Consider the following 27,880-nt stretch of genomic DNA (forward strand, 5'->3'; position numbering starts at 1 on the left):
CAAGGTGAGAAATACACACGTGAATGTGTGAGTTTGTGTGAGTGTCTGTCAATCTGCTTGTCTCTGTCTATCTATATGTCTCTCTCTCTACTTGTCTCTGTATATCTATTTATTCATCTGCCTATATCTGTCCAGACGTCTCTCTCTGCTTGTCTCGGTCGATCTCTCTATTTCTCTAGAGGTTTGACACATTTTATTTTTTATTTTTCAGTTTAAACACCTGTCTGGATGAACCAAGTGCACAAGTTAATCGTCTGCAGGAATATGACCTGGCACTCAAGACATCTGAAGCAGACTGCTTGAATATATCATCTATTTTTACAACTGGATATTTAATATTATCAATGTTGATTAATTATAAATGCTTTCCTTACAATTATCTGATTCTTAACTGCAAAAAGCGAATCAAGGACATTTAGAGGGGGAAGTGCACCCCCCCTCCAATGACCCATCACCCCCTCATCCCACCACCCTCCCCTCCCCGTGTGTGTGTGGGGAAGGGTGGGGAGTGGGATGAGGGAGGTGGTGGGTCAAAGGTGGTGGCACACAGAGGGGATGAGGGGGGGGTGGGGCTTGTGTGGGTGGGGTTTATGTGGGTGGGGCTTGTGTGAGAGGGGCTTGTGTGGGTGGGGACTTCTGTGGGTGGGGTTTATATGGGAGGGGCTTGTGTGGGTGGGGACTTCTGTGGCTGGGGTTTATACGGGAGGGGCTTGTGTGGGTGGGGTTTATATGGGAGAGGTTTATGTGGGTGGGGCTTGTGTGGTTGGGGCTTTTGTGTGAGGGTTTATGTGGGTTGTGACTTCTGTGGGCAAGGTTTATGTGGATAAGGTTTATGTAGATGAAGTTTGATGTGGATGGGTGAATAGATGGGGTGGATGGGTGAATGGGTGAATGTGCAGGTGGAGCTTGTATAGATGGGTGGACAATTTTTTAAATTAAATAAACATGTGTGTGGGGAACGAATTGACTAATCACTAATTATGTGAATATGATGAATGTGGGTGGAGCTTGTGTGAAGTGAGGTTTGTGTGTGGAGTGAGGTTTGTGTGTGGAGCTTATGTGGGGTGGGGTTTGTGTGGGGTGGGGTTTGTGTGGGGTGGGGTTTGTGTGGGGTGGGGTTTGTGTGGGGTGGGGTTTGTGTGGGTGGAGCTTGTGTGGGCAGAGTCAAAAAAAATTTCCATTTAACTTTGTCTTTTGTAATTCCTGTGAATAAAATGAACCTAAAATCTCTTCCCCTTCTAAATCATATATCTTGCAAGTCCAAGGAACCGTATCCATTACATCAACAATTTTTAAAAGTTTGTTCGTCCATCGTTTAGTACAACCCTTTTCAAAATGACATTTCCATCTATATATTCTTACGATATCACCAACTTTGAACTTAGGTTTTCTGACATTAATCACTTTTTCATATTTTAATTTTGTAAATGTTTCTGATGGTTTCATATTCGTTGACGTGTGAATTGTGTCATTATACTTATCCACAATATCCTGAATAAAAGATGCCCATTGTTGTGAACCGATTTGAGTGAATTTTTTTTATATAGTCTCTCTTTTAAGGTACGATTAAAACATTCAACAACAACGGCCTTCCCTTCATTAAAGGTACTGTATAATGTAATAGTTATTTTTTAGAAAATTCATAAATGTCTTGTTATAAAACTCTACACCCTCATCAGTCCACAATTTTTTAGGTTTTCTCTTACTTTTATTAAATATCTGTTGAAAGGCTAACATAAGAGTATTACCTGTTTTGTTTTTTTAAAGGGACAACCCATGCGTATCTACTCCTCAAATCAATAATGGTTAAAGCATACTTGTACCCCTTATCATTAATGAGTTCAATCAAATCAGCGGACCAGATATAATCTACTTCCTTGGAATAAACCTTCCTTCTCTGAAACTTTGTGAATATTGGTTTATGCAATTCATCAGCAAATTGCTCTTCAATTTTAATGACATCCTTAGAGCCTATAAGTTTTTTGAATTGCCAAGTCCAAGTTTCAATTTAGCACTGATCATCTTGAACTGATCAACTTTTTCTCTCAAGGTTGGATTTTGTATCAGAGACAAATTATACAACATTTCTCTATCGGATTCATGCTTTTCTTCCAAAGTTGTGATTTTCCCATAATCAATATAGTGTCTCATGCACGCTTCATCAACTCTATTGATGGGCTCACTCCATGATTTGGGATTGTCTGCCTCATCTAATCTTTTATCCAAGTTTGTGCCTGGACCACAGAAAGAATACCCTGGTAGATGCAATTCCCCTGGTATTCCAGTAGTTGTAAATTTACTTCCTGATAAAAACTTTTGCATATCTCCTCCGAGTTTGTGTTTGGAGATAAATTGATTTTTTTTTTTTGAACCACACACCAAACATATACCTTTTTGTATAACCCTGTTATTTTTACTTTTAATATATGAAATATTTTTAGTATTGGTTTTCTTTTTACATTTGAGACAATAACTCATTTATTTATGATAAAAATTCCAACAGAGTGCAAAAACCTTTTTAGTTTCCAACATGCACATTTGAATCTTAATTTTTAAAACATAAAGAATCCTTAGAAATGCCTTCACTTGCTCCTCCATTGATTTAACAAAAAAATGAAAAACTTGAATTTAAATCAATATCTTGCCAATGACAATAGTCTTAACAATTCTTTGTTTTCTCCTCGGTGGGTTGAGTTATTTTCTGTAATACCCCAAATCTTTTTTTCATCTCACTGGTTTCCATATTTATTCATTCTCTCCTCTCTCTCCTCTCTCTCTCTCCTCTCTCTCTCTCTTCTCTCCTCTCTCTCTCCTCTCTCTCCTCTCTCTCCTCTCTCTCCTCTCTCTCCTCTCTCTCTCTCCTCTCTCTCATCCCTTACTATTCTTGAATCGCTTACACCCCATAGAATATCATACATATATTCATCAGGATTTCTTGTTATTCCTGTATCCAAAATATTTTTTTTTACAACAGGAAACCAATAAAATTTATTTTGAATTTCTAAAAGAGCCTTACGTTTTCTTAACTTTATAATTTTTTCATTATTTAACATTAATTTCTAATGAAATCCAAAGTTGTTGGTTAATCAACATCAGCATAATGCTAATCTTTTATTGAAAATACCTCATTCTTATGTTGTAGAACATATTTATTAAAATACCGAATACCCTTTTCTTGAAGGTATGCTTGGACACAGAAATGATAATTTTCTTGAAGCCTTCTTGCCGTCATTTATGTATTAAAAATATGTTAGAATAATATTATGACACGAAACACCTCCCCATCTTCCCATAGTTAAATCATTTTGTATTTCCCTACTTATTATATATAATCCTGTTTTTTCTGTTTTCATGATATAAACTAAGGCAAAACCATTATTATATTTACCCTTATTAAATTATTTTATTTGTTGTTAAGTAATCGTGGCTCCACAAAACTCATTCTCTATACCAAGTGGATAATATTCTTCCTTACGAGACTGATTTAATTGTTCCAGGTGTTTTAGGTCAATTATAAATGACCAATTATACCCTAAATCATTCATATCATACCCCCATTGTTCTCTTCTCATACAAATGATACGCCCTTCTTCATAAAAATTTATTTTAATTCGAACTGTGAATTCTGTATGACCTGGAGATAAAATCAACACTTCTGTATCTTTGGAATACAAGGCAGTTTTATTTAACGATATATATTGTGATAAATCGCTTAATCTCACCAACTCATTCGCGCAAGTCAGGGTTGGATAATTTTTTAATTAATAAGCATTTTTCATATTAATATTTTTGGTTATATTATATTTATGTCGTTCAGCCTGTGCCTTTCTGTAATAATTTGATAAATGAATATCCAGTTCTTGGGATACACCAAAGATCGAACCATCTTTACCAACATAAGTCATTTATATTAGATTAAAAATAATGTCATAAAAAATTATATTTTTGTTGAGTTCAAATAACACATATAGACATAATTGACCACAACACTTGGAATTTAATTCTTGGACTTGAAATGTTTGATAAACACCATTCTGTAAGAATTTTAAGACTTCAACATGTGGTGGAAGACCAAAACTATCAAAATAATATTTGTCTTGATGATTAAAAATACAAACCCAATGAGAACCGTTCCCATTATTATCTTCTAAGTTCATAATAATATTCTTTGTATGTTTAAGCACGTTTGTTAATTCATCTCATACAAATAACCACATTATGAATTTTTAATTTCTTACAATATTTGCCAAGTTGTAAATTTGATGTTGTATTCTTTCCAAATTCTTTAAACCACTCATCAATGCTCATTTATTTATTAGAAAGATATAATCCATTACCTCTTTTAGTTAATTTTACACCTACTTGTGCGACAGAAGAAAGCATATCTCCAACTAACAATCTCGCTTTATCAGACAGACCTTCAAGTTTTTCAGCAAAATCTACAATTACACCACTTCCACTAATTTGTTTCTCCAACTATTTGTTATGTCTTTCCAATTCTTTTTGAGCCTGGAGTTGAGCCTTCCTTTCATTGGCAGTTTTTACCGCTGTTGAAATACCACCCGTCAATGCTCCAACCGCACTTAAACCAGCAAATAAAGGAATTAGAAATGAGAGAAATCCTCCACTCATCTCTCTTATTGAATATTTTTTCAACATTGGTTTTGTCATTTTAATTTTAAGTGAGCCAGTATCATTCAAGATTATAACCTGTTCTCTTGTGAGCAAAACATCAATTCTTACTGCTCCTTTTCTCTGAATTGTATTAACGTAAATCGTACAAGGCTTTTAATTTTGAACACAAGATGATAGTTTATGAAGATTGATTTGATGAACATATACCCCAGTTGGTACTTTGCCACTCGTATATTTAACAAAAAATAATGTGAGACTAATCATAACACTATTATCTGTATTAATCTGTAATTGTACGTTTCTTCCAAAAGCAAACAATATGTAACAACTTCTTCACTCTCTCCTCTTTCAATGTATAGCAAAGTATCCACTCGATTAGACTTTATAGTTTCCTTTTGAGCACTCAGGTCAAAGCATAGATTGTATTCAAACTTTTAAATGCTGGCATATCCAAAATAGGTTCTTTATTTCAATTACTTTCACACACCTTTTGGAAAGACTTGTATGCTTCAGCAAAATCATTTTTTTCGCAATTAATTTCCAATCTATCTCGTGGATAAAATGTTCCATCAAGAGAAACACAAAGTTGTTTCACCTTAGCATTATCACTCAATGCATTATTCTTATCAGTAGCAGTATCGCCATCTGGTTTTTTAAAAATGATCCACAGATATCGTGGCTTTCCTTCCAGAACACCCAGATTCCACGTGTCAGTGGTTTGGTTTAGTTTAACGTGTTGACATCTTCTTTTGAGGTATGATACACTGAGTGGTTTCTTTGAGTTGTCTTCTGTTCAACATCTCTTCTGTTTTAAGATTAGGAGTATATTCACGAATATACCAACTCATTTCATCAATTACACATTTATTCTGATCACCAAAAGCACTAGCAACTCCAAAAAGTAATCTATTTTCATTATCATTCCTTTGAAGTTGAAATCTAATTTTGAGACCACACAGAACTTTATCATGATCACAAAATCCAAATATACCTTTAAGAGGAACTGCCACAGTAAAACTATTAACTGCTTTTGTATCATCAATATACGTTCCTTTCCTTTGAGTATATCCAGGGTCTGTGGTTGTTCCCGTTGACATATCAGGAATAAAACCTTCGACAGCCCCCTTTCCCATTCTATCACTGAATGTATATAGTGTAAATTTCATCATTTCAGATACAGCAGAGACATAATCAACCGCTTCAACTTCTTGTGTTCCAATGTACAAATGAACACTATCAAACATTTTCCAGAAGAAATCATTTACGAGTGTAGCGTTTGTGTTATTCCCAGCCTTAGTGAATTTAAATTTACACAACAAGAAACTTTCGGATAGATTCAAATAGGTTTGTTGATTATTTATTTCAAAACTTTTTGTACCATTTGCATTCCAGTCTGTTCCAGTTATTGCATTTACCTTGAAGTAATCTTCTTTTTTAGTGGAGTTTGAGATGATAATAGTATCATCCAAATTATAGATACTATCAATTGCTTCCATACTTGTATTTATTTAAGAAAAAGGATGTTAAAACTTTTGAAACCCTGACCCAAGTATTTGAATTATTTTCTGTCGTTCTTGGGGGGACAACTGAGTTTTGCCTTTCTTAATTCATTTAATTGCTTGTAACTTATGAGATTCCTTTTGGGCATCTTTTATGCTCTTTACAGCACCTGCTACATTTTCCACAGCAGAAGCAGTTGAACCAATTAGGTCTTTATGTTTAAGAATAGTTGAACCGATACCCATTAGAGTATCAATTATCCCATCTCCTCTAAATTGATGTCCGACACCCCTTTGTCTCTTTGGTTTATAGTATCCTCTACTAAGATAATTACCTTCACCCTTGTAGTATGGGGAAAGGAACATCCAATCCCCTGTAATTATTTTATATTTTCTCAACTCGTGTTTCTTCACAATAACCATCATATTTATTTATTGGAAAACTTCACGGAGGTGAATTCTGATGGATATAACTTCTCCATTAAAAGAAATCATACGATTATCTTGGTCGGTTATCCTAAAATTTACTCTGTGTATGTTTTTTCCTGACACAGGGAGATAAACCAAATTTTGGGTTCCATATTGAATTTATAACCAATTGGGGTTGAGTATGGGCTGAATGAAAATATTGTATTTGTTTTTATTCCATCATTATAAGCACCATCAATCAAATCACAGTGAATTAATACCGAATTTATTCCTGAGGATATTTGAATGACATTATCACTGTAAAATGTCCCATTAGTTTCAATCTTTTTTGAGGAGAAACCCAATAACTCTTGAAATGAATTATCTATTGTGAAATCAACCTTGTTGTTATTTTTAAGTTTAATCGTTGATTTTGAAGTACGTTTTTGAATGTCTATAACAATATTTTTTAATTCATCGCCCTGTTCTTTCATAAGACGAGCAATTTCGGAAGATATTCGAGAAATCTCATTTGCTACGGGTGAGACTGTTATCATTTTGTATCCACTTCCCGGATTATAACTAAACTTGTCATTTTTATCAGCTATATTAAATAAGGTATTATAAAAGTTTCCATGGACAATAAAGATGCCTCATATTCTTTTGTTGGGTCAAGTTGTAGTGGGTATGGGAATGAAGATGTGTGGTCGGTGTTGTGAAATTAAAACTCAAGATTGTGCTTCTCGTCTTATTTAATGAGATAAAATGTCTTTATATTGAGATTTATTAATTATTATCATGTTCATCAACTGGTCTAAATGGCTGATGCTTCATTAAAACAATTATTATTTCCAGCCTTCTTACTACCTAACAACAATAACAATCGATAAAATAATGGCGATGGGTGATTTGGAAGAAAACTAATGCCTGAACCAAGGGTCCTGAAAGCCTGAATAGTGTGTTTCTCCTTATCATTTTTCCTACTTTTACCAGAAATGCTAACCCTATAATTCAGAGTGTTCAGCCGATCAATGTATACTCTATCATCATTATTTTTCATATCCAATGGTTTATCAATATACTTTGATTCATCCCTCACAGTTGAACCTTGTCTTCCATCTTTTGTGAGAAGAAACATTAATCTCGGAGTTCATTTAACAGGGGTTTGAACAGAACCCAAGAACTTTAATTCATCATTAAATATCAATACCTTTTCTTGAACAAGATGAAATATTGCTGGTTGTTCTGTTGGAATAAGTCCTGCGTTGGTTTTTGAATCCGCTGAATATTCATTGTTTTGAAGAGCATTCACAATATAATCAGGGGGTCGATTAATCTCTTCCAGTTGTTGAAATAAAGCTTCATCATCATATTCTAATTCTCCTAAATGCTCTAATTCGTCCTCAGTCATTTGATCAAAATCTTTTAACATTTGAAGTTTTTTAGGAGTATATTCCACTGTGGGAACTGTGGAAACATCTTTAATAATTTTTCTTGGGAAGTTTTTTAAAAAATTATCTTGTTTTCTTTCAAATGCTTCTTCGCGCGTTAGTTTCTGTCTGCGTTTCTTCCTTATGTTTTCCTGTTGTTTTACAACTTTTGAAACCAACTCTTGATGTTCCTTAAATCTTCTTGCTCTTTCTTTCACATACATTTATTTATTGGAAAATATCATTTAATATCTCATCTTGTTTCACAACAATATATTGATATTTTTCAGTCATGTGCTTCATGTTATCCCCAAATTCCATTTTACGACATAATGTAGAACAATTATCTCTCCAAAAATTGTTTATATCTATTGAATTTAACTTGAATAAAATAAAAGTATTAGCATTGTTTCTGATGGAACGACGAGGAAGTTGAAAGTATGATTGACGAAGATAAATACAATTACAAGAAAAATGTCTCCCTCTTGTGTAGTAGCTGTCCATTACCGTTTGGTTTCTCTTAACACAATCAAAGATAACGAGGTTCTTTTTTGATTTATCCAAATCTTGGAGAGACGGTATATCATCCGTATTATCACTAAGAATACAAATTATCGGTTTTGATTTCTTTTTACATCCCATCTCTGTGCATCACAAAATAGTTGAATTCTATCTTCAATGTTATACTCATTTAGGTTTTTTTGAAGTTTAAATAAACCGATTATATCTTCTTGTTGAAGACCAGCATAAAAACCTTGTGAGAGTAGTTTACTCTGGTTGAAAACTCGACTTTGTGAAAATTATTAAATTATCAGAATCTAAAAAGTTGGGAGTCAGGAGCATCTTCAAAAGTAAGCAGGTTTTTCCACATCCACTTGAACCAACTACGAGACATCTTAATGAATTTGGAAGATTTTTATGATTGTTAAATTTTATCTTATTTTCCCAAATGGGTAAAAAAAATCATTCATTTATATATTTGGAAAACAGGTTATTTAATTTATTATTGGCTTTTTTAGAAACTCTATATTTTATCCCAAGCTCAGGTTTATTTTCAAGATAATCCATTATTTTATTTATGCAATATCTTGTGTTGATATTTCCCTGAAAATGACATCCATGAATAATATATAACAACAATCCTTTGAACATTTCTCTAATACGTTCAGTTTCTTCCCTTGGAAGGAAAGGTGTGTTCTCACCCTCATACTTTACATTCATTCCTCAAATCAATCTTGTAAAGTAATTCATTTTTGGTGTAAATCTCAAAGAATTATTTTCTTTTTTAAATTTTTTATTCTCATAAATTAGAAGATAATCACAGAATATACATTGTTTATAGGCTTTTGACTCTGTTTAATCCCCGTCTTTCACACGCAGGACAATTCTCAAATTTGTCATATGGAGAATCAGGGAAGTCCAGCATATTTATAAAGTAAAACTTTACTTAAACTGAAATTCATCTATAATTTCAGTTGCATATTAACTCATATTTAATAATATTACCATCGATATCTATGTACTTTTTTTCATGACCAGATTCAACTACAACAGTTTTTATATTAAAGGTAATTTTAAAATGATCCTTTACTACTATTGAACGAAATGTCATTTCACCTGATATATTAACATCCTTTATTTCATCAGGATTTACATATTTAGGGTTGTTGAAAAAAATACAAATTTCTCCTTGCATATCACAGATGGTCTTATCTTTTCTTTCCAAAGCTTCATCCATAAGGTTTTAATTTTTTGATACTTTTTCTTGTTTCATTGCTTTTTCTAGTTTTGAATATATTACCAGAAGGAGAGGAGAAACTTTTGTTTGAGATACTTTAATTGATGTTCTTCCATGTATAATAAAAGCCCTTCCACTGAAGGAAATTGAAGAACTCATCTTATCCACCATAATTGTTTTTATCCAATAGTTGTTATATTTATCTTTGTTCAATTTTATATCCTTGACATATTTCTCAGTATCTTTTACAAATGAAGAGATTGATTGAAACTTGTCTTTTGTGTTTTGAAACATTGTATTTATGAAGTGAAAAAAGTTGGAGGATAAAATGATTTTAAGCACAGATTCACCTATAAATTAAACAAAATTTTCATCAAGAAATTTTTAGTTAAAGCAAAGTTTTATTATATAAATATGGTGAATACAACAAACTGCGATGTTTGTAATCATGAATATAAACATTATAGAAAACACCTCCGAACCAACAAACACACATTTAATCTATTTCGTCAAATATCTCCTCTTGAGTTGGAAAGAAAACATTGTGATATCTGCTCAAAGGATGTTTTGAAGAGTAGTTATAAGACATCTTCAATCACAAAAACACAAGAAAAATGAGTTTAAAGTAAAGGGAGACTATAATATTGAAAACACTGATGGGGCATTTAAAGGGCATATAAAAAATAAGGATTTTTCAATTTGGAGAACCTGGTCCATCATCAATAGTTGAATCAATTGAAATAGTGAAACCTGATGTTGAAAAAGTTATTAAAAAGACATTAAAAGAAATGAAAACTTTAAAGTTTTATATGGGAGTGAAAATGAATATGAAAAGACAAGATGAAGAACATACTCCTTATATGAGAACAGATCTTCATTTTATAACATCATTTCAAGATTTTTTGAATAGTGGGGTTTATGAAGAACTATCAAGACAAGAGGAGGATGTTGATAATACAGTGGTAGGAAGTGGATTTAATATTTTTAAAAATCATATTTTTAGATATACACATTCTAAAATCAAACCCTCTTAAAGCTTCTTCTTATATTGAATTACCAAAAGAAATAAAACTAAAGAAGGCAGTTGTTAATATTAAGAACAATGATAATAAATGTTTTATCTGGTCTGTTCTTGCTCACTTACATCTACCAAATTGTAATTCAGAGAGAGTAAAACAATATATGAAATATGAGAATACCTTGGACATTAAAGATTTTAAATTCCCAATGCCACTAACAGATATTCCTAAATTTGAGAAAAAGAATAATCTTTCTATTAATGTATATGGATTAACGGATACAAAAAGTTCAAATATTAAAAATTTCAAACAACTATAAAAATAAACACACATTGATCCTTTATATTTTAGTGTTGGAAAGAATTCACATTACACAGACATCAATAATTTATCAAGATTAATCTCTTCTCAGGTATTCAGAACAGCAAACAAAATATATCCTTATAAGTGATGTCTTAATTCATTTTATACAAAAGAACGATAAGAACAACATTCAAAATATTGTAGTAATCATAAATCAGCTGTAATTACAATGCCTAAACCTGGTGAAAAGATTTCTTTTGAAGATTATAATAAATCTATCATGCACCCATTTGTGATATACGCTGAATTTGAATGTATCCGAAAATAGATAAATACTGCTTCTCATAATCCAAAAGAATCACATACAAATAAATATCAAAAACATATTACTTGTGGTTTCTGTTATTATATCAAATCATCTGTTGGAGAAAAGTATAATAAACTTGAACATTATAGTGGAAAAAAAGCTTCACAAGAGTTTGCAAAACGATTAGAAAATGATTGTATAAGCCCAACTAAATTAATGAAAGAAACAAATGAACCGATGAAATTAACCGAAGAAGAAAAATTAGAATTTAGAAAGAAGAATATCTGTCATATTTGTGAGTAGGAAATTGAGGAGTCTAAAGTTAGGGATCATTGTCATCTTACTGGTAAATATAGAGGTCCCGCTCATTCCTGTTGTAATCTTAATTATAAATTTCCTTATTTTATTCCAGTCTCTCTTCACAACAGCGCCAACTATAATACACATCTATTGATAAATGAACTTTCAAAAACATCAGGGAATATTTCTGCCATAACAAACACAAGTCAAAAGTATATTGCATTTACAAAAATGATATTCACAAAACTTTTAACTCGTATTAGGTTTCTAGATTCTTGCAAGTTTATAGGAACACCACGAGCCGACCAAGCATCAAATCCAAGCTCCACGGGCTCTTTTCCAAATCTTAATTCATTCTTTCCAAAAGAGGAAATTCAAACTAAAGAGGAAATTCAGATTAAAGAGAGAATTCAAAGTAAAGAGGAAATTCTTATTAATGAGGAAATTAATGAAGAAATTCCAACTGAAGATGAAATTCTAATTACAAAGAAAATTCAAACAATGAATAAAATTCTAACTAAAGATGAAATTCTTATTAAAGATGAAATTCTGATCAAAGAGGGAATTCTAACAAGAGAGGAAATTCAAACAAGGAATAAAATTCAAAGTAAAGAGAAAATTCTTACAAGTAAGGGAATTTATCCTTATGATTTTATGGATTCATTTATGAGATTTAAAGAAACACGACTTCCTTCAAAAGAAAGTTTCTTTAATAACCTTTATGAAAAGGAGATAAGTGATAAGGAATATAAACACGCACAAAAAATTTGGAAAATATTTAAGATAAAGAACCTTGGAGAATATGATTTGTATCTAAAAACAGATGTTTTATTGTTAGCTGATGTGTTTGAAGCTTTTAGATCACTGTCATAATAAAAAAATTGTTATGGATTAGATCCTGCCCACTACTTCACAGCTCCTGGTTTAGCTTGGAGTGCAATGTTGAAAATGACAAAACAAGATATAGATTTAACCAGTGATGTAGATACGCTTTTGATGATTGGGAAGTCTAAGAGAGGTGGAATATCACAAGTATGTTCAAAAAGATATGCTACAGCAAATAATAAATTTCTTCCAAATTATGAGAGTGAAAAAGATAGTAATTATTTGATGTATTTTGATGCTAATAATTTGAATGGATGGGCAATGTCTCAATCTCTGCCTTATGGTAAATTAGAGTGGGTGGAACAAAAGGATTATGAAAAGGCTTTAACCCTCAACGGCACGCATACCAACACTCACACATTGGCACACCTGGGGTCAATTTGACCCCATTCAAAATGGTCATTGATTTGGTCGATACACAAGCCAAATGTTGCAACATTTGTCAAATATATCATACCTAGTTTGTACAAAACAGTGTAAAACATTGAGAAGTTGATGATACATATGAAATGTATTCAATATCTCGTGATATCCGGAACAAAAACAATCAGAAATTAATGTGCGAATGGCTACACATTTTACTAATTCACTTTTTACACAGAAACCAGCAACAGCATAACATACAAAATTAAAATATGGCAGTTTCCATAATAATGAAAGAAATACGAGTCATTTTTCATTGTAGTGTCTCAATTTATGAGGTTCATTGTTATAGTTACGCTTCGCAATTTGTACAAGTAGTAACAGTGGTTGAATGAGTACCACAAACATATTTGTTGCAATTTGATCAGACAGTTGAGGTCTTATTGTCCTGTGGCCTTCTGCATAATTGGCATCGTTTCCTGGCAGGACTTCTAGCCTGGCGTGGTCTCTGGATTGCTGCAGCAACCTTTCCAAGTTGATGTAATGCGGTCACTACAGCCGGCTGGAGAACATGAACATTCTGAGTGTCAAGTCAATCCAGTCGTTGGTGAGGCCGTATGCCAACTGCTTGAGGTATTTACGACCTCGACCACGTGGCCTTTCTGCTATGGCCTGGCCTTTCTGAGCATTCTCATTATCAGACTGATTGTAAGAATGTCCGGAATCAGCAGATATTTCATCTGGCTGTTCATCAACGTCAGAAACCTGATCTTCATCTGATGTATCACGGACTGCAGCCTGATCTGGGATGTAGGAATCATCATCGCTTGGATCAGATAAAGACTCACTGTCACTTTCATCTTCTAATATTTGTCTAAGATACATTAATCAGCAACAGAATACCGTGCTCTCCGTTGGTTGGCCATGGTTTGAAGGAAAATGCAAATACACTAGCGTTATGAACTGCAGTTTCGATTTCTGGAATATCCCATTTCCAGGAATGAGCAATTCCCGGAACCATTCCAATCCCCTTTTTGTCACAGAATGATACAGATTATAACAGTATGAAAACAATTGGGAAACACCTTTATTGTTCTTTGAGAAATAATAACAATTCCAGAAAAGAAAACGGGATAAAGTGTTCATAGTTATGAATGTAAATGTTTTTTGGGAGTTCTCCCAGCGTGGGTCATATAGACCCCACTATTTTCTCCTGCAAATATCTCCCATATGTATTACCTTATATTCGCTAAATTTTACAGCAATAACATACATATATGGGGTGAGGATAAACAGAGACCATGGGCTGATATCGGCTAATATTTTTTTTACACACAAAAAACCTGCATGTTGGGTCAAATTGACCCCAAGTATGCCGTTGAGGGTTAATGAATATTGTTATTTCTTCTCAAGAGGAATTGAATGAGGAAGAAGAAGGTTATTATTTTGAAGTTGATTTGAGGTACCCGAGTGATCTTCATAATAAGCATAAAGACCTTCCTTTTGCATGTGAGAAAGAAACCCCAAAGAAAGAATGGTTAAGTGATTATAATAAAAGTTTTAATATTAAAGGCAAATCAACAGAAAAGTTATTAACAACATTCTATGATAAAGAGGGATATGTTTTGCATCAGAGAAGCTTGAAACAGTTTTTGAGAGAAGGATTGAGAGTAGCTAAAATTCATAGAGTTTTAAAATATAAAAGTCCTTGGATGAAAAAGTATATTAAATTCAATACAGATACGAGAACAAATACAAAAGTAAAATTTAAAGGGGAATTCTATAAATTGATGAATAATGCTGTCTTTGGTAAGACAATGGAGAATGTTAAAAACAGGCAAAACATTGGATTTGCAACATCTTGGAAAGAAGCTTCTAGATTGATAAATAAACCAAGTTTTAAGAGAGAAGAGGTTTTTTCAGAGAACTTTTCTGCTATTCATATGGAAAAGGAAAGTATTGTAATGGATATACCACTTTATATTGGAACAGCAGTTCTTGATTTATCAAAGATATTGATGTATGATTATTTGTATAATGGCTTAAAGAAAGAGTATGGTGAAAATGATTCCTTGTTGTATATGGACACTGATAGTTTTATCCTAGATATAAAAACTGATGATGTTTATAAAGATATGAAGAAAAATATTGGAGTATATGATACAAGTCATTGGAGGAAGAAGAGCGAGTTATTTTCCAAAAAGAATGAAAAGGTTATGGGTAAGTTTTAGGATGAGTTGAGTAGAAAAGTAATGAGTGAGTTTATTGGATTGAGAGCAAAAGCATATGCTTATAAGTATGGTGATCAGATTGATAAGAGGTTAAAGGGAATAAAGAAATGTGTAATAAAGAAATCAATAACTTTTAGAAATTATTATAATTGCTTGATGAATAAGAAAGAAGAATATAGGAAAATGAATACAATAAGAAGTTATAAACATAAGATATATTGTGAAGAAGTAAATAAAAAGGCATTTGGAGCCTTTGATGATAAGAGATTCATTTTAGATAATGGAATATATTGTGTTCCATATGGATATTGTATGATAGAGTGTATAGAATAGATTGTGTTTTAACGATGGGAAGATGGGTTAGGGGTTTTAAGGGCTACCGCCGTGTTTTTTAACAATATATAAATGGTCAAACCAAGTATTAATCAAACTAAAGAGTGGAGAAAATCTCAGTCTTGGTATATAAATGGAAAACATAATGAATGTGAAAAATATCAAATTAGTCTTCTTGAAAAAATAACTAAAACAAAGGTAAATAAAACAAATAAGCGAATCAATTAAAAAAAACTAGTAAGTTAGAGGATGTAAAGAAAAAAAAATAAGCATCCTTGAATGGACTGAAAACTTTGATGGTTATCAAGTGAACAATGAAAAAACAATTTACTATAATCTCAAAATGATATGTGGCTCAGGAGGTGGTCAAACAAGAGCATCAAGAGAAGTTTATCATTTTGTAATGGCACAAAAGGGGTATCTTAAAAAATATAAAGATTCAAATGTTTTATTTTTAAATATTTTAGATGGGGATTATTGTGCAAAGAAAATTAAAATATTGAAGGAATTTGAGAATGAACAAATCTTTATAGGTTCAATGAGTGAGCTAAACAATATGCATTGGTTATTTGAAAAAGTGTCCCGAGGCCAACATGTTTCAGATATTTCTTTAGAATCACCTTTAACAAATCACATTACTACTTGAACAAATCTTTATCTATTGCATTGGTTATTTGAAAAAAAAGTGTCCCGAGGTTAAAAGGGGAGACAAATAAATATACCTTGGGATAAAAAGGGGGTTTACTTTTTAGGGAAAAAAAAATATGAATCGCTGAAAATCCCCCATTCACTTACATGGTGAAAAGTGAACCAGAATCAGTATATTCACCCTACTCACGCGTATCGTGATCCGCCAGCTCACGATCGCTGGAATGTCTCAACAAACATTTCAGAACGTCCGTTTTTCGTCGGAATTCTTTTTGGAAACGTGTAGAGCAAGTCACCAAACCTTCGAAAATATAAGCCAAGATTGAATAGACACTCGCAATAACCAGTCCATAAGGGGGACAGGGTACGAGGTCGGGCAGTGAACGAAAAGCATGTGGTGTTCCTATTAACACCCAATGGTTATTTGAATTTAACTTAAAAACAAACTTTATAACAACCGAGAGTGTGTGTGTGTGTGTGTGTGTGTGTGTGTGTGTGTGTGTGTGTGTGTGTGTGTGTGTGTGTGTGTGTGTGTGTGTGTGTGTGTGTGTGTGTGTGTGTGTGTGTGTGTGGGTGTGTGTGTGTGTGTGTGTGTGTGTGTGTGTGTGTGATAATCACGATTTTTTTAAAGGAGATATGTGACATTTAAGAAGCATTTTATCAGAAAGCTCTATCTCTTCGTACGAAATGGGAGAATTTATATAATCTGCGTTTACATAACAAATCGTGTTGAACATAAAATACAGCCAGTAGCTTACCATTGTGTGAAGTTGGACACGAACGAAGCAACTTCAACAAACGCATTAGGAAATCTGGTCGTCTATCTGAGCTCTGTACTCGATTGCCGTGATACGATCGAAAGCGAAGAGCACTTGACTGAATCGGTAATTGATTTTTTAGTAATTTTTTCGTTGCCCAATTTGAACGAACTTGATACTGTACACCACAGGAGAATGGTGAGTAGTGGCCCTAAAAATTTGCGCTAACGTGTACCGTTTTGGCTGTATTTTGGGAACATACATACATACAAGATGAGAGTTTTAGTAATACAGTATATAGATAGATTATTGCGCATGCGCAGGGACTTAGGAGTGCATACCAGGGAGATGCTAACTACAGAACAAGCATGCATTATTCTTCTTGCGTATAGCAGCTTAAATGCCAGGGAAGCTATCATTTCTTGAAAGTGCGACTGTGTCACTGATGCAGTGCCCCTCTACTAGTACACACTGGTACTCATTTCACCGACTTCGGAAGGATGGCAGACTGAGTCAACCCCGTTGTGAACACGAATCAAATGGGTTACGTACATTTTGTGTTGTACGAACAAATATAGTGAGTGTACCTCATTTACAGATCAAGAACATTTTGCTTGAAGCAACAATCAAAGACTGATATGATCTCGGTCCAGTGAAAGAAGAATGAGAATCTGCAATGGAGTCATGACGAGAGAACAATGAACTTTTTGTGTCCATGATTTGCAAAGTTTTGATAAATAATATGATTGATGTACGGTCAGAATGAGATGTATAGTAAGATTTGACCATGTTGTAGACAACGTCTATCCGAGACTGACCAAGAACAGTCATGTAGGTTAAGGAAATAACTCTAAGCCAAAAGAGAGTACGAAAGGACATGGCTAAGAATATATATATGAAACATAATAGCAAGGCTTTCTTTAAGTATATCATGGGCCATAGCCTGAGAGTGAAGAAAAGGAGAATTAAGATGGTCGTGAGGTAGGGGACTTTTACTCAGAGAGTAGTTAACGCATGGAATGGTCTCCCTGGAAAGGTAGTGGCAGCAGAAAAAGTAGACAAGTTTAAATTAGAATTAGATAGGTACCTGGAAGCTATGGAGATAGAGGGGTATAGGGATGTTCAGACTTTTAGGTAATTTGAGCATTGATGGGTGATTGTGTGCATGTGCATGAAGTGCTGTTGGTGAGGGTCCTGTCAAAGAGGGTTGTTTGGTTGATGTGTGTTTAAACCAAGCCCATGCCCCCTCTCCTGAGAGAAGGGCTCAAAACGCTGAATCAGTGGGAAATGATATCCACTTTTTTTGATGACAGATTCCAGGGTAAAATTTGACGCCGAGTACTATGGTGCCGACCGATTTTTTTTTTAAAAAGGTGCCCAAAGTGCCCATTTTGGGCCTTAATGGTGCCCAAAACCGTTTTTGTTGGGCATTTTGGCCAAGTTTATCTGCATAAAAAGGTTGATTTAGACCTATGATATATGTGTTATGAAGCCTGGTGTTGGCGTAGTGGTTAGGGTAGCGGCTTGGGATCCAAAATGTCCTGAGTTCAAGCCCCGTTGGCCGCTTGAATTAATACACATTAGGAGGTTGACTCCGCCTGTCATCCTTCGGAGGTCAGCGAAGTTAGTACCAGTGTACTGGGCCCGGTGTATGCCCCGGTTGGAATAGGTGTACCATATCCCTGTGTCATCAGAGGAGACCAGGGTTGCGTCAGGAAGGGCATCCAGCGGAAAACCTGTGCCAAATCATTATGCGGATCATAGCGGATGATCCGCTGTGGCAACCCCGAACGGGAGCAGCCAAAAGCAGAAGAAAAAGATATATTTTATGAATTTAAACTCATGGAATATCCCAGGGCCTATTAATTGGCAAAAAAGGGCCCATTCGCCCATTATGTGTAAATAGGCATGGGTGCAGGTGTTTATCCAATTTAATAGCCTTATAAAAGAAAAATTGGGCCATATCTGTTACCCGCTGTACATGAAGTGGGCCTTGCTTGAAAAATACATATACATATCGTGGGCCAGGTGCCCATATTGGGCAAGATGGGGCCCATGTTAATAAAAATTGGCTTCTAATTTCAGTTATGATCTTCAAAGTGAACCAGATTACCAATCAATTATATCCATTAACCCACTGCAAACAGGCGTTGTAATATTCTGTCCACTGGGCACACAGGATGGGCCAACGTGGCCCAAAGTGCCACCAAAAGGCCTAAAATGGGCACGTGATAAAAATGCAAGTCATCAACTGTTTTTCCCGAAACAAAGATTGAATTATATGTTTTGAGGAGTGCTGATTTCATTGAAATTGATCTCAAACTAAAGAATGGGTTATTTTGAAACAGAACTTTCATTTTGATTTACAGTACATTAAATCTACTGCAAGTGATTAATCATCCTGACATGAGAGTCTTGCCCGCTCTACCTGGAGGAATAGCAACATGGATCGATTCCCTGTTAGAAATGTTGGAGCTTCTGCTTAATGCTATCCATTTACAAAGGATAGGAAACTGGGAAGGTTTTCTTGAAATTATTGATCTCTTTCTACCGTGGTGTTTCGGACTAAACCGCCAGAATTATGCAAGAAGTATGAGCTATTTCTATGTCGACATGCAGAACCTGAAGGAGAGGAATCACAATGCTTACGCATACTTGTCTTGCGGGGGCTTCACTGGATCCTTGTCTGGCAGAAAGCACACGAAAATCCCGATGGATCAAATAATAATATCGATGAAAATAAACAGACTATCAAAGGACACGGGAGGACTGTCCGGAAAGACTGAAAATGTTGGCGCTTGTGAGCGTTGGATGCGAATCAATCACTACTTGACAGCCCTGCAACACCATCTAGATACCAAGCTTGGAAGGCATGCTTCGTATTGCCATGAAGAGTTTGGAAACAAGAGAAAGGAAAGGGACGACAACAATGTATCAAGAGTTGTTGATGGTCTGAATACATGGGTTCCGACTTTGTGGGATCCTTCTCAACCTCTTGTGCATCTCAGTACTGGTGAAGTAGCGCCGGATTCAATGTTGAGAAACGTCTCATCCACGAAAGAACGTGGACAAGAAGCCAAAAGAGAATTCCTTGAAATTTTCTCAAAGAGTGAGCAAGATTATACCGCTGCAACAACAAAAACAGAATCACCTGCCAGTGAGAAGTCTGATTTCACGACACAAGACACAAGCTCTACGCCTGAAAAGGGATGATCGAAATACACTGACCCCATTAAATGGCAAGAAGTGATATCTTTCAATAAACTGAAATGCAAAATTCCGAAAGTGTCGGTTGTTGAGGACGAAGGAAAGTCTTTTGCTGCCATATTGACAGAATATGATAGAAAGCAGCTCAATCTGAGGTCAATAATGGAATGGCCCATTACAAGTAAACCCTGGGCTATTTGCAATGAGCAAGGTACCAGTCGAGCTTCTTCAAAATCCCTCTTCCGGAATAACTTGCAAAAACTATCACCACAACCGGCGATGTCCAAGCCTCCAGAGGATGTAGAATGTTGTGTCGTCGACACAATGAGAGTTGTTCGGATAATCCCCATCACAGGACTAGAACCACAAACTTTCCTTTCATGGGCAGTTCGCATCGTAAACTACCTGAAGTCTCTTCCAGGGAATACTTTGCATCTGGTGTTTGACGACTGCAAATCAGTTCCAGGTCAGACTTACCTTTCTAAAGGTCGTCCAAACAAAGGCAAAGAAAGAAGAATATCTGATCTGAGTCAACAGCTTCCAAAAAATGGCTATTGGAATGGTTTCCTCATCAATGATAAGAACAAACTTTAGCTGTCCAATCTTCTCGCAGATTTCATCATGTCAGGGAAATCCAGTATCCAGAAGGATACATTTGTCACGAAAGGTGAACAGTGTCTCTTTTTGGCAAGCGATTAGTCTTGCAAATTGAATAACTGAGATCTTCCCATATTGAGGCTGATCCCCGAATCGCACACCACGCCGTCTTTGCAGCAAAAAAACACAGAGAAACTTGTGTAGTTGCAGATGACATGGATGTATATGTTCTGTTGTTGTTCTGCGCTGAACAATGTGAAGGCAATGTCTATTTTCAGCAAGGTGCGTCGTCTCGGGAAGGAATAACATATCACAATATCAAGAGCCTCACGTCACATCTAGGCAAGGACGTTTGTGAAGCTCTTCCGGCTTTTCATGCCTTGACAGGGAGCGACTATACCCAGCTATTCTACGGGCGTTCAAAAGCTTTGAAAAAAATGAGACAGAATCCTGAATCAATCATCAATCAGGCTCTTAAGCAGCCTTTCAAGACAGACCGCTGATGTTGATCAAGTTGCCGACTTTGTGTTGCACACCATATACAATCGACCCAAGAAGGAGCGGACCACTGGGGAAAGCAGGTATTCGGTGTTGATTTCTGGAAAGGGACACACCAGAAAATTCACTTCATCAAAAAGACTGCCTCCAGATTCTAATTCCTTGGGATTTCACATCAAGCGTGACAACTTCGTTAACTACGGGATGGTGAATTGCCTCACTGGCTCATTTGAGCAACCAGATCCCTTAACTATGGCTGGAAATTCGAAGATGGTGTCCTTGTTCCTATCTGGTACGAAGGGGATGGTGTGCCACAAACAGACCAGCTGCAAAATAAGCCCGTGCCACAAGTACTTGACTTCACAAATGAACACTGTAACAAAGAGACTGTTAACCTACAGCCCTGTGAAAACGAAATCCACGAGGAAGGAGACATCGCAACAGATGAAGAATCAGATGTAGCAGAAAGTGACTGCAGCTCTGAAGACGAAGATGAATTCCCTGAATGAGGATTTATTCAGTTCACTTCCTCGATAGACAAAAGATACACAAGGTAATTAAAAAAACAATAGAGAAGTTTTAAGAGTAAATTGTCCATTAATTCATTATGACATTTTTTCTTTATTGCTATGTTTCAAATTTTTCTTGACCTTTTTATTCATACATGTTAATTCTTTATTTTCATTGTTATTTTCAGGCAGCAGACAGCGCAGCGCATACTGGATTGCAGCCAACATGAACAATTGATCTGGACAAACTTTGACACGACTCCTTATGATGCGCCCGATTATCAAACGTAGTTGACAAATATTGTGCCTTGAAGACTTTAAACCCAAATGGTATGAAAATTATATTACGAGAGAGGCCTGGTTACAATGGCTGTTTGCTTGCTCTGTTCGCAACTTACCCACGTAATGTGACAAATGAGGTGAGGTAATTACAATGAGTGTTGGAAAATGCATTACACTGCTGAAAAAGTTCATCGACATTTCTCATTGTAGAGTTAAAAGAATAGGACCTTCATATGAGCTTGCAAATATTTTTTTATCTCTCCAATTTCAGCCCATGCTGTTGAAGATAATGGTGAACTGTTGTTGCAATATAATTGTGCTCTGGTGAAAAAAAAAAAAGAGCCTCACATGAGATGATTAAATTTAACGTAAGTAGTTTAGGTAATTATATATTCAATGTTACAATTGATTTAACGTAAGAAAAACATTGACATTATATGTACTGTAAATCAAAATGAAAGTTCTGTTTCTAAATAACCCATTCTTTAGTTTGAGAGCAATTTCAATGAAATCAGCACCCCTCAAAACCTATAATTAAATCTTTGTTTCGGGAAAAACAGTTGATGACTTGCATTTTTATCATGTGCCCATTTTAGGCCTTTTGGTGGCACTTTGGGCCACGTTGGCCCATCCTGCGTGCCCAGTGGACAGAATATTACAACGCCTGTTCACGGTGGGTTAATGGATGTAATTGATTGGTAATCTGGCTCACTTTGAAGATCATAACTGAAATTATAAGCCAATTTTTATTAACATGGGCCCCATTTTGCCCAATATGGGCACCTGGCCCATAATATGCATATGTATTTTTCAAGCAAGGCCCACTGCATGTACACCAGGTATCAGATATGGCCCAATTTTTTCTTTATAAGGCTATTAAATTGGATAAACACCTGCACCCATGCCTATTTACACATAATAGGCCAATGGGCCCTTTTTTGCTAATTAACGGGCCCTGGGCTATTTCATGAGTTTAAATTCATAACACATATCATAGGTCTAAATCAACCTTTCTATGAAGAAAAAACTATTGTCCTGTACATAAACTTGGCCAAAATGCCTAAAAAACGGTTTTGGGCACCATTAAGGCCCAAAATGGGCACTTTGGGCACCTTAAAAAAAAAAAAAATTTAATAAATAAATTAAAAAAAAAAAAAAAAAAAATCGGTCAGCACCATAGTACTCGGCGTCAAATTTTACCCTGGAATCAGTCTTCAAAACAAGTGAAATCCTTCAATACAGCGCGTGTGGTGAATCAAATGAGTACACTAATGTTAAAATATGCAATTTATGCTTTTTCAGTTGAAAAACAATTAAAAAGCATACTTAATATTTGAAATGTAAAAATCTTGTTATTATTGTGATAAGCACATATATATATATATATATATATATATATATATATATATATATATATATATATATATATATATATATATATATATATATATATATATATATATATATATATATATATATATATATATAACAGAAGGAATGAAATCGTTCGATACAGCGTGGCAGGAGGCCACAAAAGAATGATTGTAAGTAAATTTCAACTACTAATGCATGGCAAAACACTTGTTTATGGCTAATATTAAAGAGAATGATGGCATAAGAAGAACTTAGCCTGGAATCCTAGTGCATAACACCGCCCACACAACACACGTGGTGTCCTTTGACCAATCAGGAGCAGTGCAGTTAAAGTATCATTTCCTAAAGCTCGATTGGCCTTGTCCTGCATGTAATGTTTTCGGTTTGTTTTTTTTTTCGTTCTTGTTGAATCTGAGGAGATTATTTTTTCGTTCTTGTTGTAAGTAAATTTCAACTACTAATGCATGACGAAACACTTGTTTATGGCTAATATTAAAGAGAATGATGGCAAAAGAAGAACTTAGCTTTCTGCGTTCGGCGCGAAATGCCATGGTGGACGGAAATTACGTCTTTCATTCGATCGTTCGTACATTAGGGGAGCGTTTCTTCGTTTTTTCCGTCAAGCAATAAATTAAATGGTTTTCACAAATACAACACATTAGTTTCACAAATTTCCATTGAAATACTCAGGTATTTCCGTCAATTGTCGCCATTTCCGTTGAGGTTACACACTGCATCTAACGGACGGCTGTCATTGGCTGTCTTGAGGCACGTGGGGGAGGAGGGGGACGGGGGGGACACCGGACCCACCGGAGACATTTCAAACTCGGTGCAATTGTATACAGCGCACGCGCTGTAAAAAAGTGGACACCATTTCCCACTGATTCAACGTTTTGAGCCCAACTATGAGGGGAAGAGGGGAAAATACTTCTCATTAATTAAAAAACTTTTTTTGTATTTTCTTCCTTGGATCTTGTGTTGATAAGCTAGTATGGTGGGCTGAATGGCCTCCACCTGTGTTAGATTTCTTTGTAAATCCTAGTAAGGTGATAATTTAGATAAATTAGATCATGGGAGATATGCTGCAGAGATAAGAGATGTGATGTAGAGGAAAGGAGGCTGGTCAAACCAAATTAAAATGATTTACTGATCGATATCAAACTGACCAACAAATGTTTAAAAAAAAAAAATTATCGGGGGTATAGATTGTATGCTCATCTGAGTAAATGTTGAGGGTCAGAGTTCAGTTCAACTGTAACACCAAATGTAAAAGCAATTGATAGAACTAAAGGGAAACAACATGTGGTTGTGAGGATTCTGGAATTGTTCTGATTGTCAAGTTAGGGGGCAAGACTCTAAAAATAAAATAAAATAAATAAATCCAGTATACAAGTCATTCTGAAGAGATTTGTGAAATAGATTAAATCTACCTGGACTATGCATCAGGAAGTGAATGCCATATGGCTGACAAGATTGTAACAGGAAGGTGTGAAGAACTTGTCGTTGTTTTACTGTCTGTATTAACATGGTTATTGTAAAATGTATGGCTAATTTGCTTGCGATTTGCATGAAGAAGATTATTACCAAGACAATGATCACACAAGTTTCATGCATCTCTCATTGAGAGATCAAAACGATGATTTTGATGATGATTTCTGGAAAATATGTAATGTGAAATCAGGATGGATAACTCCTGTAATGATATTAAGACCTGATGATGACAATCAGCAATATCTGTTGATTTTAAGTTACTAATGAAGTATAGATGAAAGGAAAATAAGATTATGATGATGCAATGCCGATCTGGGACTAAACTCATGACATTGTTTATGACTAGAAATATTGGGAACTTGGTCAACATACTGTCGGATTTGGGAATCAATTCGGTGTGCCATAAGCAAGGGTAAAATTATCTGACAAACGACAGATTATGTTTGTATATTTTATCGAGAGGAAATTATGTAAAAGAAAATTTTTAGTGTGTGACTGAAGAAATATTCGAATGGATTTTCTGTACACCAGTTGTGTATTGTAACGATAACATGGACACAAATTTCATGTTAGAATTTTAGTAATTCGAGAAATATAACAAATTATTTTCTACTAAAAGTAAATATGAACCTCTGGTAATTTAGAAATATTAAATTTATTTTTAATTCATTTAAATTTCTGGTAATTTAGACCAGAAATACTGGTCAATACGTCAAAATTAAAGCAAAGAATAAATAATTATGATTACAAAAATATTAAAGTTGGTCTTTGGCTTCAGGAAATATATGGGCAACATTATTATGTTGGATTTTTGTTGGAATAATAATAATGCTTGTGATTATTATATTGTACTCTTCAAATGTAATATTGTTGAGGATCAGTGACAGAGGGATTCTCACCCAACTCCGGACACCAATGTTATGGATTCGACGGTGGCGGGAATCACACCCTTCTCTTGACAGCCAGATTTTGAAGATTCGGCGTCACTTCCTCTCTCGTCTAACTCTCTCTTCCTCTTATGTGGTGACTTCAATTGTCATCATGCCAGTTGGCGAGGTGTGGGTACCTCTCTCACCTGTCATGGCACCTCAGCAAAAGCTTTCTGCGACTCAATCGGTCAACTTCCCGACCCAGATCTCAACCAATGGTACTCCATCTCTTCTGGATCTGATTTTGACAAATTTCCCTGACAATATCTGCTGCTCTTCCTCCGCTCCAATCGGTTGTTCTGACCACGTCCTTGTCAAAGTGGACATCTCTCTGGCTGTTATCAGAGAACCACCTCACCGCCGTAGAGTCTGGCATTGCACTCAAGCCGACTGGCAGGGTCTCCAAGCAGCCATCAAGCTTATAGACTGGTCTCCTATCACTACTTTCTCAAACATCAACTCATCCTGGGAATTCTTTCAAAGAAACTTGGTCTCCCTCATGCACAGATTTATCCCCTCTCGTCTTCAGTTGTCCTACCCTTCCTCCCGCCCTTAGTTTACTGAAGTTTGTGGCGAGGCAGTTGTCCTGGAACAACTTGCCTTTGCCTCCTGGAAAGCAAACCCAACTGAGGGCAATCTCAGTTCCTTCCACAAAGCTCGGAACAAGTGTGTATCTACCCTCAGGAGAGCCAGAAAACAACATCTTTCTCATGTCAAGTCTGAACTCTCAAACCTCTCTCCCTCTTCAAAATCTTGGTGGCATTTAATCAAATCTGTTTCTGGTGTATGTTCCCCCTCCATCCCCTCCCTTACCACAAATGGCCGCACGTGAAAAAGCTGAATGCCTAAACTCGGTGTTTGCAGCTAAATCTTGTGTCCAAAACCCATCACTTTCTCTACCCAGCTGACCCAGTCACACCCAACTGTCCCTGGACTCTGTGTCCTTTTCTCCTGACAAGGTGGAGAGCTTGCTTTCAAACCTCGACTCAGATTCTGCAACCGGTCCAGACGGCATCAGCCCACGTGTCCTCAAAGCCTGCTCTTCTGCTCTTGCTCACCCTCTTTCTGTTATATTCACCCTCTCATTTGCTCAAGGCCATCTGCCATCTGCTTGGAAATCTGCAAACATCACTGCACTGCATAAAAAGGTGCAAAAACAGATCCCTGCAACGACAGACAAATCAGCCTTCTCCCAATCATCAGCAAGGTTATGGAATCCATCATCGCTTCAGACATTAAATTTTCCTCTTCTCTAATGGCTTAATTTCCGATTATCAATTTGGTTTCAGACCAGGTCACTCTACCCTGGATATGCTGCTTCTGCTCTCCCATCAATGGATGGAGGTCCTCAATGCCAGACAGGAAATCCGAGCCGTATCCCTGGACATATCACGTGCTTTTGACACAGTCTGGCACCCTGCTCTGCTCACCAAACTCTCTTCCCATGGTATCCAAGGCCATCTCCACTCATGGCTCACAGACCTCCTCTCCTGTCACAGTCAACGTGTGGCCCAAAATGGAGTTCTTTCATCCCCTCTTCCTGTCCAGGCTGGAGTTCCTCAAGGTAGCGTTCTGGGCAGTGTTCTTTTTCTGGTTTTCAATGATCTCTCTGACTCTCTGGAAAATCCTCTATCTCTTTGCTGATGACTCCACCCTCTGCCGTACCATCTGTCATCCCTCAGACCGGCAAGCAGCAGCAGCTTCTTCGCTCACTGCAGATCTGGATAAAATCACGAACTGGTCCAACACGTGGAACATGCCTTTCAATCCAGACAAATATCACACTCTCACTCTGTCTCTTTGAAAAGACCGTTTCGAACCCCCCCCCCCCATCCACTTTCTCAACGATCCTCTGGAAGAAGTCTTTTCTTTAAAGCTTCTGGGTCTCACGATCTGCCATTACCTTTCCTGGGAAAGTCACATTTCCAACCTCACCTCCAAAGCCAGTCGGTGTTTGCAGTTTGCCAACTGGGAATCCTCCGTCGTGCAAAGTCCTTCCTCGGCCCTCTTGAGCTCCTGACCACTTACAAAGCTTTTGTCCGTAGCCTGATGGAGTACTGCTCTCCCATCTGGGCTGGTGCTCCTGCCTCCCACCTCTCGGCTTCACGCTGTCGAAACCAGGGCATTTAGGATCAT

General features: G+C 35.9%; 1 protein-coding gene and 1 pseudogene across 1 annotated transcript in view; both read right to left on the reverse strand.

Moving 5' to 3' along the window:
- LOC147028880 (uncharacterized) overlaps window positions 1–9,984 on the reverse strand; it is a 12,939-nt pseudogene extending 2,955 nt beyond the window's left edge.
- Window positions 1–27,880, reverse strand: part of TNFAIP1 (TNF alpha induced protein 1) — a 77,416-nt gene that overhangs the window by 14,788 nt on the left and 34,748 nt on the right. The window lies entirely within an intron of this gene.

The sequence above is a fragment of the Eptatretus burgeri genome, chromosome 4 (genome assembly GCF_056783735.1).
Source record: "Eptatretus burgeri isolate ZD-2024b chromosome 4, Ebu_testis_v1, whole genome shotgun sequence".
Taxonomy (NCBI): Eukaryota; Metazoa; Chordata; class Myxini; order Myxiniformes; family Myxinidae; genus Eptatretus; species Eptatretus burgeri.